General features: G+C 42.3%; 1 long non-coding RNA gene across 1 annotated transcript in view; it reads left to right on the top strand.

Annotated features, from left to right (window-relative positions):
* LOC138565906 (uncharacterized) overlaps positions 1-17,691 on the top strand; it is a 203,940-nt gene extending 186,249 nt beyond the window's left edge. Inside the window, exons 2-4 of the long non-coding RNA XR_011301695.1 lie at positions 16,490-16,698; positions 16,778-16,884; positions 17,175-17,691. This is a non-coding gene — a long non-coding RNA (uncharacterized lncRNA). The remainder of the gene's footprint in view (positions 1-16,489; positions 16,699-16,777; positions 16,885-17,174) is intronic.
* The last annotated feature ends 346 nt before the right edge of the window (positions 17,692-18,037 follow it).

Genomic DNA, 18,037 nt, shown 5'->3' with positions numbered 1-18,037 from the left:
TGAGCTCTTATTTATTGATGGGTCATCAACTATCGATCAGAGGGATGGTGTGAGGAGAACTGGGGCTGCAGTGGATGGAGGTACCGGTGTGTGTGGCAGTGAAATGTGTACAATTACCACAGCATTACTCCGCTCAAGCAGCTGAACTGGTCGCACTGATCTTGGCGTTGAAGGAAAGCTTTGACAAACGGGTGACCATATATTCCGACAGCGCATATGTTACATCCACTGTCCACTCAGGGTTTTCGAAATGGAGAAGAAGAGGGTTTAGGAGAGCTGATGGCACTCCAGTGCAACATGCCCTCTTATTGGCTGAACTAATTGAAGTAATTAATGACCCCCAAGAATTAGCTTTAGTGAAATGCACCGCACACACCAATGGTGAGGACCACGTCTCGAAGGGAAATGCAGCAGCGGACGCACATGCATACTTTGGTGAGATATGGGACCCCCCAGAGTCACAGAGAGGGAGAGGGAGGGGAATGGCTAAGGAGATGTTGATAAGAGAAGGGTACACCCATCTCCCAGCCACACAGATTATGGAGTTACAAGCGGCTGCACCAATGGCCGAAAAAGAAATATGGGTAAAAAGAGGGTCTATAATGTCACCAACCGACGCACTATGGCGCCAGGGTGGCACTGGAAAGGTTGTAATACCATTGCCACTTTTGAACACCGCCTTGAACCAACTACATTATCCAGCCCACACAGGCAAGGAAGTAATTGCAGCACGAATTAGGGAAGACTGGTTCTGCCCCGAGTTAAATTCGCATGTGTCAAATTTTATCAGTAATTGTCTCATATGTCAACAGTTTACGGCCGGCCACACTCTAAAGGTGATAAGAGGTACTATACCCCGGCCAGAGGGACCTTTCCGGCATCTCCATATTGACTATGTTGATATGATCAATATATGTCAAGGAAATAGGTATATGATTGTAGTAGTATGACCATTCTCTAGGTGGATTGAGGCAGGGCCCTGTTCACACCCAGATGCATTTAGAGCAGCCAAGTTCTTAGTGAGGGAGGTCTTCCCCAGATGGGGAGTGTGCGAGGTGTTAAGGTCAGACAATGGCCCACATTTCGCAAACGAGATGTTTCAGCACATTACATCACTGCTGAACATTCAACATAAATTTGCATGTGCATACCACCCACAGGCCAACGGTGTATGTGAACGCCTGAATGGCCTATTAAAGGAGGCAATTGCAAAGATACAGCAAACAACAAAGAGGAGTTGGTTATATTGTCTCCCATTAGCCTTATTTGAGCTACGGAATAGGCCAGGGTCCGACCACCACCTCACTCCCCATGAGGTGGTTACCGGACGTCAAATGCGCCTTCCCCTAACGCCAACGTCAAGAGCATTTACCGACCACGAAAGTACTGCAAGTGTTCTGGGTGATGAAATGTACCAATATGTGTCTTCTTTGATTACTAGTGTAGTGTTTGTGTCTTAACAGCTCGAGCGCACACGGGGCGGGTCTAATAGAAGCCAACAAGAAGACGCGGATAAAGAACTGGAAAAGGAAGGACTGTGTAAGATTGCTAAAGGTGACCACGTACTACTTCGCAACTTCAATAGGAAATGGAATAACCCACGCTTTACTGGTCCCCATCTGGTAGAGGAGGTATCAACAAGAGCAGTAAAGCTACAGGACAAGCGTGCCTGGAACCACCTACACGACGTAAAGATCTACAAACAACAGACCCGCCCCAGCGCCACCGACCGGTCCATTGAGAGAACAGCAACAACATCGACAACGGAAGAAGAAAGTTCTACCACAGCCAGCGGCCCAAGTGTTCCCATACCTTGTCACTCCCCAGACTCCCCAGAGACAATAACTGAAGAAGAAAGGGGTGATCCCCATACAGCCCACCCCATGATCACACGCTCAAAGAGTAAAAGCCACGCCCACCAGTTGAACCCAAAAACCCCCTGCCCACCATCCACTGACCCCTGTCCCCATTACAGTAGTAACTGAACTAAAGGACATTGTCTTGCACAAATACACATGTAAACACGTGAATGCTCTCTTTTCTTTTCTCTCGCACATGCAGGAACCGCGTATTATTGTATTGCTAAGAAAGTAGATAACTAACAAATTCACTGCCCAGGAGTAGATGGTACCCTCAGACGATAATTACCCAGAAGAATTGTCACACCAATTTGTATATGAAATAAAAAGGCCAACGTACCTGAAAAGGAAAAGGGTACGTGTCTACTACACAGCGTTCCTTTTGGCCATAGAATATTCGATGCCCCACCTCCACCCATACTTGCCTGCCCTAAGAGATAGATCGCTTAGAGTAGCGTGGGAACAGCTCTTCGCCTGGGCACTGAATGACTATTTGATAGGGAGAGCTTAAAAAACAACAACTAACATTTCATAACCAGCATATTGAGAATTTTCAGGCGGGCAACTGTAACGTCGCAAGAATACGCTGCCGGACTGCAGCAAGGTAAGAGCAAAATGCCGGTGAAATTAGCATATGTAATAAAAGTAATAGGGATTTTGGTAATCACCGGGTTCGTAGCTGCCTCTGTATGGCAGTACAGCTGTGCTATCAATATTATTGCTGTACCCAAACCTAACACACCCCCATCCCCAGCTGCAACAGGTGTTACGTCAGGTGATATTAGTAAAATTGCGCACAAGCAAAATAGAGTCCAACGCAGCACATACTCAGATAATAAAGGTATTGGCAATTATATACAAGATTCAGCACACGTCTCAAACAACATATGGTATCAACACATGACCCGCATTGGTAAGCAGACAACAGAAGACAGCTGCTACGTTTGCTCATTTATACCATACGCCATGAGCGCTTCTCGAACATTTGTTGCCACAGAAATAGACGAAAAAACAGCACGATGCATAATATACTTGGCACTGTTCCAAACGAAAGGAAGATTTCAAGGGACAGTGGTGCATATGACGTGGAAAACACGAGACTCATACCCATACGAAAACAACTTCCTCAAGACTTATTTGAGTTACCACAAGAGCAGTTTACATGCTGAAGGATTTAGATACATAACAAGTGGTCCTGCAAAAGGAGAAACAAAGAAAGTAACACTGCAGTATTTATCCTGTGATTGGTAAGCCACTGAAGTTCCTGGTAAAATAGGATGCTGGGAGAGGCCACTGGTGACGATAACGGGGAAAGTGTACTTGGACAACAAATGGGAAATAGGAGTGGTTGGCAGCAACATGGTAACAAAAGAAACTATTTCAACTATCGATGCACACAACCACAGATGTTGGACGACTTGGATCAAATACGTGCCTATGCTCACATGGATAGAAACGGATGAAGACCCGATAACAATACTGCCGCTGACTGCGCCTAAAGTATGCTACCAACATAAAGGAGAGGTGGACGTAGGATACAACACCAACTGTGGAAGTGTGATGGAGTTACCTGAGGGGGGAGCAGGAACAGCAGTGATAATGGACCATTACTGGGCCTGTGGAGAAAAGGCATATCACACACTGCCCCCTCTGTGGAATGGTGTATGTACGATGGTGCATGTCAATGTACCATCACTAGTGGTACCCCAGAAGCATGTGAATGTGGCAAACTTTCCCAAGATGGATGAAGGGGACAAGAGAAATAAGAGATCTGCACCACCTCAGGAGGAGCCATGGAACAGGACCAGCGGCAATGATACTGTCCTAAATAGACGGAAAAGACAAGGAGAACCTCTGACAGGAAATTACCTATGGGGAAGGTCAGAAACGGCACTAACTTCAATCCCGCCAGAACACAGACTATTCAGCAGAGCAGCAATGTTCCTCTCCTCAATAATCCATCCGGGACTACAGGCTTATGCAAACGCAAAATGGCTCCAGATAACTAGATGGGAACTTATGATGACCATCAATTCTACAGTAAACGGATTCAACGCGATAAAAGAGGAGCTGCGAGCAATAAGGATGGTAGCACTGCAGAACAGATATGTATTGGACCTCCTCACTGCCATGGAAGGAGGAGTTTGCGCAAAGATAGGACAATCATGTTGCACATTCATTCCTGCCAACGATGCTGACAACGGTACACTGACAGAAGCAGTTTCACAATTGGCCCAGTTGCACTCCAAAATGGTGGATGAAAGTAAAGGTGTGAAAAAGGATGAGAGCTGGTTTTCGCTATTATGGTCATGGATGCCATCTTGGCTGTCAGATGGACTGAAAATTATAGTTGGTTGTATTATTTTGGCTGGAGCTACACTGATCATAATAAGATTTTGGAAAGCCCGGAAGGCACGCACCACTGACGAGTTGCTTGAAATGGTCGGTATGCACCCACTGATGCCAGCAGATGACGGCCAACACACAGGCATAATAATACAAGAGAGAGAGAAATTGCGCAACCAGATCATCACCAACCACCTGGACCCACCATCGGTGAAGGTCGAGAACCCAAGAAACCCCAGGAGTTACATAGGGAAATGGGTATACTGTACTCCTGGAGGAACCTGTGAATATATGTATTGGTCATTTGAAGATCATGTTAACCATTATGGACATTTAGGAGGAATAACTAAAATATGGAGAGTAAGAGGAGATAACGAAAAGGATATGTTTGTGGTCGACAAGTCGACCAGAGGGGGGACTGAAGTGGGAAAATGGAAAAACAGGCTCCCATCTTCCCCCTCTCGCGCCTGGCCTAAAGGTTCACGGCCCAAGCACCCGCCACGAGAAGAGTTTGCCCATCTACCAGACGACCAGATACCCTGGTACAGGAACATAAGGATGTGTCCATCTGCCTGCCCAGCAGCCCGCCCTGCCCATGCCGATGCCTGCGGCATGGATCAACTGGACTAAAACTATACGTCGTTAGAGATGCCATGACGACCTAGCCAATGGATAGCACACCTGTGCCGACATACACACTGGACACTCCCGCACCAATCTACACGAAGAATATACTCAGTGCTATGACGTAGGCGACAGACATACTCACGGACGTGCATCTTTATTATTTTCCACATAGGCTCTCAAAATGCAGAAACGCAAGACGCACCATGAACTCATCTAAAGAGCTTGCTTACGCTTCCTCTAAACCTAGGTGCCATAATGGAATTATAACGAAGACACGATACTGGTCATAAAACAGTATGAGACCATAACCTAAAGCGCCTGTGCACCAAACGGTTCCACCTATACACCAGGCCTAAGTAGGCCGCAAGCAAGAGCTCCCGTGGACGTTAACAGAGCAAGAGTCAGGTTGCTGATCCTGCAGGATGAGCCTGGCGAAAGCAGACAGCCAAGGTCGTAATGTTGCAAACCCACATTCCAAAAGCAGACCATCAAGGGCACGATGTTGCAACCTCGCACGCCGTGCACCCACATCAAAGTCGCACCTGCAATTAAACCAGGCACACAGTGGAAAAACAATATTAATTGTGCAGAATTCTGCCTCAAACACGGTCCCACCTCACGTGACCAAGCCGAACCTGACGAGATGCCAAGCCCAGGAGGAAGGAGGCGTCTGGATCCCTCGTTACAAGACACAGGCAGATACACTTGAAAGGATCAATGGACATCTGCGACAGTGGGAGTAGTCGGCCGTCTAGCTCATGAATAAGTCTTCACATTGTCTGCATGTACCCATAGTGAAACATTGTTGCACATTGCAGGTACACCGAGAGCTGGGAACAGCGATGGTCCCAGGCTGGGAAGCTCACGGGCGCACCAATCAGAACATGGGGTTCTTATCACTGACGCCATTAACATCAACCAATCATTAGGAGTCTTCATGTAACAATTCTCATGTATCTAATTATAGGGACAACCCAGATATATCACCTGACTAACCCTCGTCCACTCATATTATTCTCTATACGTATGCTATACTAACCCTACCACTCGAGCAACCAATTAAGAGTGGCGATAGGTTTTTTGTTAACTTTCTAAAGTGACGCAGGTAGCGCGTCATACTACAGTAAAAAGGGCCTGCGAGCCCCACGATTGTGTGTGTGTCAGGTCAGACGCGTATGATCCTCGACCCATCCCTGCCGTTTGTGTTTAATAAACAGCAGAGTAACCTTGCTTCTTGTGTGTGTCTCATACTCTATCTCTTTTTGGATATACGGGAGGAGTTGGGGCCTCCCTGCCCGGAGGTCTGCGGACGGCCCGGCCGACCCCGGCAGAATTTCCCCCCGACAGAACCTATCATTGTAAATGATCAAAGAAAGAAAAAAAGCATGTGTATCCATGTTCAAGGGATGATAGTCCAAGTGGGATAGCAGTAGTGTCCACTGAAGGGTCTTGAATGACCATTCCACATGGTGGGCATTCGTTTTATTTCTACGTAATTCAAAGACTACAATGAGGTCGAAAGACTACAACTTTCCAACAGTAGCTCCTCCACCCCTAGCATACCTACTACCACTAACACCACCCCAGGCTTCACATTCAAAAAGGTAACTATACCAGAAGTCCAAAAAATCATAACATCCCTCAAACCATCAAATTGCAAAGGGCACAGCTGCCCCGCTCAGATCATCAAAGATGTAGCAAGAGACCTATCCCCCTTCGTTGCCAAGCTAATAAACCTATAATTAGCCACCAACTCAGTACCCAATAACCTGAAACAATCATGGGTTCTCCCTCTTCTAAAAAAAACAATCTCTAGACCCAGCCATCCCCACTAATTACAGGCCTATCACCACGGTTCCTTTCCTGGTAAAAATCCTTGATAGAGTTGCCTACCTGCAAATTCAGGATTATTTAGAGACTAACCAACTGTTAGGACTGCGTCAATCTGGCTTTCGACATCAGCATGGAACAGAAACCGCCCTTGTTGCCCTTAAAAGTCAGATTGATGACATTAAAGACAAAGGCAAGGCTGCCATCCTACTCCTTCTAGACCTCTCAGCAGCCTTCGACCTGGTCGACCACAAAATACTCTGTAACCACCTCTCTTCCGCTGCCCATTTCTCCTCCTCGGCTGTCACGTGGATACAATCCTTCTTGGCCAACAGAACCATGAGGGTTTTTTCTTCCGCAGCAGCAGCAGACCCTATCCCCATCACCTGCGGTGTCCCACAAGGATCTTGTGTTTACCCCACCTCATACAACATCTTTACAAAGCCTCTCTTTGACAAACTGGACCATCTGGGTGTCACCTACACCAACTACGCGGATGACACCCAGATATTCCTCACCATTTCTGGCAACTACAATGCTGATGTCACCAGGATCAACAAAATCGTCTCCATCATTCAGGCATGGAATACCACACATGGCCTCTGCCTGAATGATGAGACGAATGTACTTCTCCTTGTCGGATCACCTAATAACTTACAAAAACTGAGCCCTAAATACTCCAACATCATCATCGACGGTAACACTATCCCCGTTGCTAAAAATGTGAACGCCAATACCAACCTCACCAAACAAGTTAACACGACCGCCTCAGCTACCGCCTACACAAGGAAATTAATTAGAGCCTGCAGACCTTTTTTATCCACTAACAGCTGCCTCACGCTGGCTAGGGCTCTCATACAATCTAAGCTAGACTATTGCAACAGCCTCTACCTAGGTGCCCACCAATCCATAATCAATAAACTTCAGGTTCTCCAAAATAATGCACTGCGAGCAGCACTAAACTTTTCTAGGCATGAGCATATATCTGCTACCAGAATATCATGCAAATAGCTGTCCATTCAACAAAAACTTGACTTAAAAACTCTCTGCCTCACCAAGAAAGCCCTCAACCACCTAGCCCCTCCCTACCTCACCAACAAATTCACAATGAAACCAGCCACTAGAATCACTAGATCTTCCAACACGTTATGCCTCACTGTGCCCAGATTCACCTCTAAAAGAGCCGGCGGTTCAAGCTTCACAGTCCTCGCCTCTCAACTCTGGAACACCCTGCCTTTGAACATTAAATCAACCAAATCCTTTCAATTATTTAGGAACCTTGTCATTGGTTGGCTACTGATTAAAAACCAACCTTAAGTTAGACGTAGCCTACGACAAATTTTTTATATTTCACATGCCTCAACTGTAAATTTTAACTACCTCTGTCTGTACATACTGTACATAACTTTACAAATGTATTACTGCAAACGCTATATGTATTGTGCCTTGTAACCTGTCCTAAGCGCCCTTTTACTTCCGGGTCTGGAGCGCTATATAAATAAAATAAACAAACAAACACAGCACCACCCATTTCTGGATTCAAGATTTACTTAAAATTTAGCAGAAACAAGATCTTTCCCCTCTTGCTTTGTGCAGTTGTGCTCATGGGCACGGGGGCATCAGTATGCATGTCCTTTGTGAGTGAAAGGCACATATCTATGACACAAATGAATAGAATGAACTAGCACATCCCTTCCTTTCCTGCCAGAGAATAAATATTTGAGAATCTTCCCCAATGTTTCAAAGCATATTTTCATAGAAAAGATCAGGGCATCAGAAGAGTGTACAAGGCATCATTGATTGGGCTGATCTAATTTTCCTTTAAATTAGTATAAATTAGCGTCCTCCAAATATGGTCTGATCTAATTCATACTAAAAATAGATTTATAGATTCTACTTCCAGACCACACAATCTACATAAGCGTTTGCCACCCAGGATATTATACAGATCAATCAACCCCAAACCAGTCAAGATAGTTAAGCCAACTCTTTGTGCCCATGTTGTTTCTTATTTGGTCCAAATCTGCCCATCAGTTTTCGCGCTACGGCTGTTCAAAATCTGCACTTTTTCTCTATGGGAAAATGACTGGGCTGAAAACTGTGAACATTTGTTTTTTTTGTTTTCTTAATAACTATTTCATGCATAACATATTTTTCCCATAACTTGCAGTTTGGAGTGGGGGGTGGAGATTTTAAAATGTTCAGTTCTGATAATTTCATCGAAATCCATCCAGCAAGTCAAAAGTTATTAGCAATAGGATTTTGGTAGAAAATGGCTACTTTTTAATTTCTGAAAATCCTGTCAGCAAAGCACCATGGGAGATATCACAAAAATGTTGGGCGAAGGGAGCACCCCCTTCTCCATTAAATATTTTAAAATCTACTCGACACAATAACCGCAGGCCCCCCTGGAAATCGAGTCAATGCCTCGTGCCCAAGTTGTTTCGTACCTGGCCCCATTCCATCCAAATTGTATAATACCTAGTACAAATTGGACTTTTTCCTCTGTGGGAAGATTAGTGGGGACTAGGCTGAAACTGCATTTTTGCTTTCTTAATAAATTCATTATTTTTTAACAGATCATTCCCAAAATGTCCAGGGAATGGGGGGTAAGTAAAATGTGTGTTGCCAACATTTCAGACAAATCTATCGTATGAGTCAAAAGTTATAGCAATTCATTCATACTTGATACTCATTTTAGCTATAGTGCAGCGACTGCCGCACAATAATATATATATATATATATATATATATATATATATATATATATATATATATATATATATATATATATATATATATTTATTTATTTTGCATTTGTAGAGCGCGCTGCAGCCTACGGGCATAGAGGCGCTGTCAAGGATACTTAAGAAGGCTTGCTTGAGGGTTATAAAAAGCGGCCCAAAAAGTAAATAACGTTGGCTTTAGATGGTACAGTTACATAACAGTATTATACAGTGTATCATTCAATGCAGGACCATATGACAGGGATCATACAAAGGGAAGCCCTATAGACAAAGAGCCTAGTTTTTAGTGCCTTGCGGAAGGCAGCATGGGATTCAATTGATCTGATCTCATTTGGAAGGTTATTCCAGAGAGAGGCTGCCATAGTTGGGAAACTTGAGCCCCCAGCACGCACTCTACGCGTGTGAGGAGTCAGGATGCGATTGGCATAGGCGGCTCTGGAGGGTCTGGACGCTGTTTGTTTGTGAATCCTTTGCTCAAGATAGGGAGGAGCGAGTCCATGAAGACGTTTATGAGTTAGGGCAAGGGTTTTGAAGATAACCCTTTCTTTGATGGGTAACCAGTGTGCCTCTCTCCTGACCAAGGAGATGTGTTCTCTACTTGAAATGCCTGTTGCGGCCCTTAAGGCATTGTTCTGGGCAATCTGGAGTTTGGCCAGGTTTCTTTGGGAGGTACCGACGAAGAGGGCATTGCAATAGTCAAGCCTGGAGCCAATGATAGCTCTGGCTATGGTAATGCAGTTCTGTTGAGTGAGGAAAGGCCTGATAGCATTGATCAGTTTGGAATGGTACGCTGCTGAGGAGGCTATAGCATTGACCTGCCTATCCATGGTCATGCTAGGTTCTAGGTATACGCCTAGAGTCTTAATGGTTTGTGATACTGCGATGAGGGTGTTGTCTATATTGAAGGCCTGATACTCTTTGTCGAGTTTGCTCAGTGTAGCAGGGGACCTGATCAGCAGGAGTTCGGTTTTTTCACTGTTTAGACAGAGCCAGTTCTCCGCCATCCAGGATTCAATGGTGGAGTAGATGATGTTGAGGGTATCTGTATCAGTGCGATAGTCTCCCGATAGGGGTATGAGCACCTGGGTGTCATCCGCATAATTGGTGTATGAGATGCCCAGTGAGTCCAGAATACGGAACAGGGATCTGGTGTAGAGGTTATACAGAGTGGGGGCAATGCAGGAGCCCTGGGGGACTCCACATTTGATCAGACTGGGTGTGGCGTTGGAGGATTCTGAGAAAACCTTCATGACTCTCTCCTGCAGGAACGAATTGATCCATGCACAAGCCTTTGGGGAGAAGTTCAAAGTGGTTGCGAGGTGATGGCATAGGGTTTTGTGCTCTACCAGGTCGAAGGCCGCAGAGAGGTCTAGGAGCAGAAGGAGCGCTGGTTTGCCTGAGTTTCTGATGTCTATTTGATTTTTTAGGTCAAGTAAGGCAGTTTCAGTGCCATGACGAGGGCGAAATCCAGATTGGCGCAGGCCAAGAAGGTGGTTATCCTCAATGAATTTCTGAACTTGCAGATAAGCTGCTTTGTCCAAGATCTTTAAGAGGAAGGGGACCGTAGTAATGGGTCTGCAGTTGCCAGGTATCAGTGGGTCAGATGTTTTTTTTAGTAGAGGTCGGACCCAAGCTTCTTTGAGGGAGCTGGGTACAGTGGAAGATTGGAAGGAGGAGTTAATGAAGGCCGTCACAAAGGGGGCGATGACTGGCGCACAATCTTTAATAATGTGGGCTGGGCAGGCGTCTCCCTTACAGTTAGAGGGCTTTACAGACTTAATGAGGACAATGACTTCCGATTCGCTCATGGGGCGAAATCAAATTTAGGTGCCTGGTTAAGTCTGTCCAGAGTAGGGTGAGCCGTTTGGGCTGCTAGTAATGAGGAGATGGCCTTTTGGTGGGCTAGGATTTTGGTGTGAAGGGAGTCAAGCTTGTCGAGCATAGCTTTTTGAATTTGGTTACACCAGGCCTCGTCTTTGGCAATGCTGAGTGGTGGGGTAGAGGGAGATTCAAGTTCCCTGAAAATAGCAAAGATTTCTTTAGTCCCGAACTCAGCATTATTAATTCTGGTGTTGTAGGATTCAGCTTTGGCCTGTGTAACAGCAATTTTGTATTCTTTGGAATTGGCCTTGAAGGTGGTTTTGTTTGAATCAGTGGGGTTTCTTTTCCATTTGATAAGTGGGGCCCTTTTTGTGGATCTAAGATCCATGAGCGCTTGGGTGTACCAGGCATTGGAATGCTTGGTTTTCTTGGCTTTTTTGGCTGTCAATGGAGCAATAGTATCTACTGCAGTGGTTATGAGATGGTTGAAGGTGTTGGCTAGTATTACAGGATCATTGGGGAAAGGTGGTTGCATGGCTAAAACCTGTAGGTGTGGGAGGAGGATATCTTTAGTTAGTTTCTTAGAGCTCCTGGATAGTGTCGCGGGGAGCAGGATGGTGGGTTTCGATGGTTCAGTAGAGATGTCGATGTGAAAGTTAATGCAATATATATATACATTTATTATAGGACAGCAATAGCCGCTCTATAGTTGAGGAGAAACCTATCATCCATGGGGACAAATGAAGATTTTATGGTTAATAACCTTTGAACCTTTGAGCCATAGGATGGATCTGCACAGCATTTAAAATTCCTATATTAGGGCTCGTGCCCCCCAGGACTGGATGGTTTCATACAAAGCTGTGTTACAGCTTAAAAGATATCAAGAGTAAAACATTGGGTGATTTTTCACTTTTGCATTCATTTTCCCATTGGGAAAAGTTCCAATTTTTGCTCATGTGCACAGCCCAAAAAGCTGTGTGGGTTTGCTCCAAATAAGAAACAGGTGAGGTACGTAGTGCTCGAAGGAATCCCTTTTCTGTTTCGGTGCAATTCCGTCAAATCATTTATTTGTAATTGGCGCAGAGCGGGGTGCATTTGTAGCCAAAAAGTTAATCATAGCCCCCATGATGCATTGCTGTTGCCAAGCTTTTTAGTTTCTGAAAGTCTGACATTACGGGTTTCGAGAATCAAGTTCTGAATTAACATTGGAAAGTTCTCTAAAATGGTATAAAAGGTGTTAATTGGGGAGTGTTATGGGCTGGGAGCATTTGGGTAGGTTGAGGAAGCATGATTAGTAAAGGTTTGGGACTTGGCGATATTGTCATTTTTTCTCAAAGTGTTTGGCAGAGAAGCGGCGCAAGCAGCCAAAAGAATGAGTAAATAGTAAAAAACTCCAAAAAAACAAAACTTTGAGATGTGGTAATCCATATGGTTGCAATTTAGGGGAAGATGAGTTTTTCAGTTTAATGTGGGAAGATTTCTTTGTTGAAAATATAGATTAAAAAATGCTTTATAAATGCTTAAAATGTGTAGGGGTTGTATTCATATGATTTAATGTTCTGCGTTTGTGTATTGAGAACAGTTTTCTTTAACTTTGTTTTGTGAATGTAAAGTGCGTCACTGAGACGCGTTCATGTCCGAGACACGGTTAGACCGTGTTTTGTTTTGATTTGCATGAGATTTTCACGTGATCTGAACGAATGCTTCTCGATTCATTGTTCTCTTCAGCGTCGTATGATGGTTCTCGAAGTCAGGCTTTGTGTAGAGGTTTGAAAAAGAAGAAGTGTTTACAGAGAGAACTCTGCACTTTTTTGCACAATTTCTTGACTCTCTGACTAAAGAAAAGAGTATACAATGTAACAAATGTACATTATTTATGTGTGTTAAGTGCATGATAGACACTATGTGAAACTATTTTTGTTTGTATATTGAGATCGAGAAGTGTTTTATGAAACTTTTTCTGAAATAAGTGTGTGTCACTGAGACACGTTCATGGCCGAGCAGTGGTTACATTGTGTTTTGTTTTGATTTGATGAGGATTTAGTGGGGTGTGAAGGGACACTTCTCGATTCAGTGTTTTCTTATGCGTGTTTCATGAAATTGGCATTTCTACAGATTTTGTAAAAGTTGATTTTGGGATAGCTCAATGCTTGATTTTGTTGAAGAAAGAATGTGAGAGGTATAAAGATGGTAGATGAGTGGTGTAATGTTTGGGAAATATGTGCTCTGTATAGAGATAATGTTGCACTACCTTGCATAATTTCTTGTTTTGTAATGCATAAGAGGGAGAATGAATACTGGGGTAAATGAGTAAAACATTAAATTCCCAAATCTGTTGATACCTTTGCATGGTTCTCAAAACCACTCTTTGTACAGAACAAAATCAAGAACTAATGAAGTACTGGGATGAGTAAGAGGGAAAACAAGTAAAACTTAATTCTCGAATCAGTATATACCTTTGCGCAGGTCAAAGTCAATCTTTGTTCAGAGCTTGTAAAAGTTGACGTTTGAATTGTTGAATGTTTGATTTGGTATAATGGACGTAGGTGAGTGGTGTTAGTTTTGGGAGAGGTGTAGTATGCATGGAGATAAATGCATGCAATTTCACATGACTTCTAAATTTGTAAAATATTGGGACGCGTTATAGGGAAAATGTGTAAGAGGGATGTGTGGATATTAGTTGGAGATTTGTGAGTTTTATACATAAAGATGAAAAAATTGACAGGATTAATTTTATATATTGTTGGTAGTGTGCTTATTAGATATTAATAATATCTTGTGATCTTACAAAATTGGGATTCTTGATTAAGACTGTTAATGGTATATTAGAAGTTGATGGTGTTGTGTTAATTTTCTTATGTTTACTTTTAAGTATTTTGGTGGCTCTTAAATGAGCATTTGGGATTTCAGTATGCCCATAAATACTACTTTGAGAAACAATCCCCAAGAGTAGCTTTTCCAGTTTGTTGTACTATCTATCAGTTATCTGATTAACTCCCGGTCTCTGTTTTTTATATGAGAGATCTGTTTTTTATTTAGAAAGGAATAGAAACAGGTGTGAAGAGAAATTACTAACCCACCCTCTTAAACTTAATTTACTGGAAAAAGACCCCCTCCCCCTTAAACTGAGTGTGAACAACTTGGTGGGTTGATCTATACATTCAAATATGCAGAAAACTAGAATTATACTGCTTTGCAGCAAAAGCACTGTAAAAACCGAGTTATGTTTATAAAGTCAGAATGTTTAAATAATGAAAGACTTATTAAATAGTACATGCTAAGTATATTGTACTAAAAAACTAGGTTTGAAATGGACCAGGTGTCAAGAAATAAACAGAACTAGGGTAATCCACCATTTTGTGAAAGGCCAGCACCTTTAAGGCCAGCACCTTTAAGATGGATACTGAGATATATATATAAGTGAATTCTGTAAAACGGTGTTGAAATGAAAAAAGAATTACCTCTTGATAGTTCAAGGAGAATTCACCTGCCAGAGACGAGATTTTCCAGACTCTTATCTCTAATCTTAACACCGGCGAACAGCGAGAAGCAACAGTGAATTCAGAAAGAAAATCAAAAGGTAAAATATTTTCCTCTTTGCAGTAACTGCGACTTTTAGAATTAAACTAAATGAGCTTGTTTAGAACTGAAGCTAATAGAGATTCCGTCGAAACCAAAGGTATCATTTAAGACACTGTGCTTTTTCTAAGCAGGCAACCGTCACAAGATTCTGGCTTAAACAAAAGCTTTTTCGAATTAACAGTGCAATTTCCACTTGACACAAAGATATAGAAAAATAAGGTACCACCTAATTTAAACAAAATTGATATATGTTTGTAAAAATAACGCCGAAAAGCAAAATACGTTGAATTTGCAGTACTATCACGCTATTGTGAGAAATTCTATACAGAAATTATCAGCTCACATATTTATATTTTTGATTTATACAAGAACACGTTACCAATCAGAAATGTGTGAGCATTTTGCAAGGAACATTTGGTAAAACTCCAATGTGGGTTTCTTTTCCAGAAATTTAATGAAACCAAAAGGAAAACAGATGAGTAAATCTAAGCCAAATAATCACTTACATAGCCATTTCTGTGAATACTAACACAATACAACTCAAAACAAAAGGACCTTTTTGATTCTCAAGAGAAAAACGTAAGGAGCAAATAAATCATTCAAACATTTCTGTGACTATCCACAGAATAAAAACTAAAAAAGGAACTTTGTGATTTCCAACAAAATCCAATAAGGAACAATGAACTTTCAATTGCGACTTCTGTTATTTTCAACAAAAGTCAACGAATAAAAAGGAACCCCCCAAAGTGGAACTGTGACTATTAACAGAACCCAACAAAGGAAACCTTATAAAGACTTTAAGTAGATTTCTGTGATTATTAACAGAATCCAATCAAAAAAAGGAAAAAAAAGGAACTTTAAAGTAAAACTCAAAAAAGGAACCTCCTGAAGAACCGTCAGACACATAGACGGGGAAGCACGTGTCGAGGAAACTAACAAAGGAGAACGTGGAACCAAACAAGGAAACTTTAAAACAACAGAAAAATACTGTTGGACACAACAACTGCAAGATAAACATTGCAGTAAATAAATTATGTGAATGTTAAATAAAGGCGCCATTTAAAAAAAATACAGAATTCTTTTCTTTTTGTCATTTCTCGAACCCTGGTCAGCCTGAGGGTATCTGTATTTTGAATTAGAGCAGCCATTTAAGAAAGCTTTTAAGGGGGGTCTTGTCTGAACCAGTTCATCACAAAGATTCTTGCTTCTCTGGTAAGCAAATACCGGTAATTGGTCAAACAATTTCTGCACTCTAATATCGTTCTTGAAAATACTCCAATGTTTTTTGATGGAGTTCTTGATCTTGTTACTTTGAACAGAAAATCTTGAAACATATACAGGTGATTTAAGTTCTCTGGCTACAAACAGGAAGAACTTGATTCAGCATCCCAGAAGGTGAATGCTCTGGACCACGATACACTGCTGTCTAGTACCACCAAACCTCAAAGAGAACTTAAATCACCTGTATATGTTTCAAGATTTTCTGTTCAATGGTATGCACATGTAGTATTGCACTTTACTGTTTTATATCATTTCATGTTTATGAGTTGACTTTTGTGTTTGATTATAGTTCGTCTGTAGCAGTCCTCTAGTTGATTTTTCATTAGTCTTTTCTCTATGTCTATTTTACTCATATTTTTGTCTTCATTTTTTTCTTTCTTACTATTTCCAATTTAGCATCTGCAGGCCTGACAATTGATTGTCTTGCCCCCATGATGGCTCATAACCTCATATGCTGCCTTCTTTCTTACGTGCCGCAACATGCTTTTTTTCAACGCAATGCGGTCATGTGTTTATTTCTTTCACCGTTTCCCTGACAACGCTTACAGATGCCATCTCTCAACAGCGTTCCTCTGGCCGCCGCTGCCACTGCGTCTTGAATCCAGGTAATGCAGCACCCTGCTTCTGACTTACCTTGCTTTTGGCCCACACGTTCTCCACTATAACTGGCCTTATTTTTCACAGATCGTTCACTGGATTGCATTCAGCTCTCCATTACGAGCGTGACAAGACTACACATCTGACACTTTCTCAGAACCTTTTACCACGCCAAAATATTCTCAGCATGCGAGGTAACCTTTCATTCTTGATAGCATATGTAGCTAATACATTACGAGATATGACACCAGTTTACTCATTTTGTCCTTTTCCATTTTTTCATATTCCACCTTGATCTGAATTCTTCCTATATTTTGGGTATGTAATTACTATTATTTACATTTATATATTTATTTTCTTGTTGCTCATTTTCGTTGTATTCATTCAATGACTGTGGTATTGTTGAATCACACTTGTTACCCACTGTATGTTGTCAATTATGCAATTCCTTTTTGTTTTTGTTTTCATAATTTTCCTATCACAGTATAGACTTGCCCTGATGAAGGAGTTTAACGCTCCGAAATGCATTGGCATTTTAAGTCTACTCGAACTATGAGATGTCAGCCGCGTCCTCACTAAGAAACCTTATCAAGGACCACATCCACATGGCCCATCAGATGGAGCTACACCAACCAGATCAACATCCCACACATCAACAGGGCCAAAGCAGGGGGGCTAGGATTCCCATACTTAGCCCCTAAACTCTGGAACGCTCTCCCTACGGCCCTCAGAGCTCAGGCATCCCTCACACCCTTCCGGAAACATCTGAAAACTGCCCTCTTTAATTAACCCCACTCCCTCCGTTTTCAACTTCCTACTTCTATACACCACCACACATCTTCGCGCACTACATTATGTACTTCGTGTAATATGTAAAACGTATGGTGTTTAAGCATGTTGGGGTCCTTCTTGCAACTAAGCTCTGCTCCTATCTCTGTAACTAAGTATTATCATCCCCTGTAACAAGTGCCACAATGCCGAAGGGCTGCTGTGCGCTGAACAAATACGAATAAATAAATAAATAAATAAATAAATAAATAATCAAGAAAAGCATGTTTTGTTTGTTGTGAGAAATGCACCATTTGAATATGGGTACATTTCTAGGGGTATGAACAAGGCAGAAGGCCAATGAGATTGTTTGGTACAGACTAAATGATTTTATTATTGTGTCAAAAGCGTGGTAATATAGATAGCTGTGTGATCTAGTGGAAAAGTGATGAGAGTATATGATGAATTCAGTCTCAGACCCCAGATATTTATGAACAAAAAGGAGGGGACAGATGATCTCCATGTATTTAGAGACAGCCATAAAGTAAAGAAACAAGGCAATTAATTAAGGAGTAAAAC

This window comes from Ambystoma mexicanum, chromosome 2p (genome assembly GCF_040938575.1).
Source record: "Ambystoma mexicanum isolate Mex_15411 chromosome 2p, UKY_AmexF1_1, whole genome shotgun sequence".
NCBI lineage: Eukaryota > Metazoa > Chordata > Amphibia > Caudata > Ambystomatidae > Ambystoma > Ambystoma mexicanum.
The sequence above is the reverse complement of the archived record's forward strand: the minus strand, read 5'-3'. Positions and strand labels throughout refer to the sequence as shown.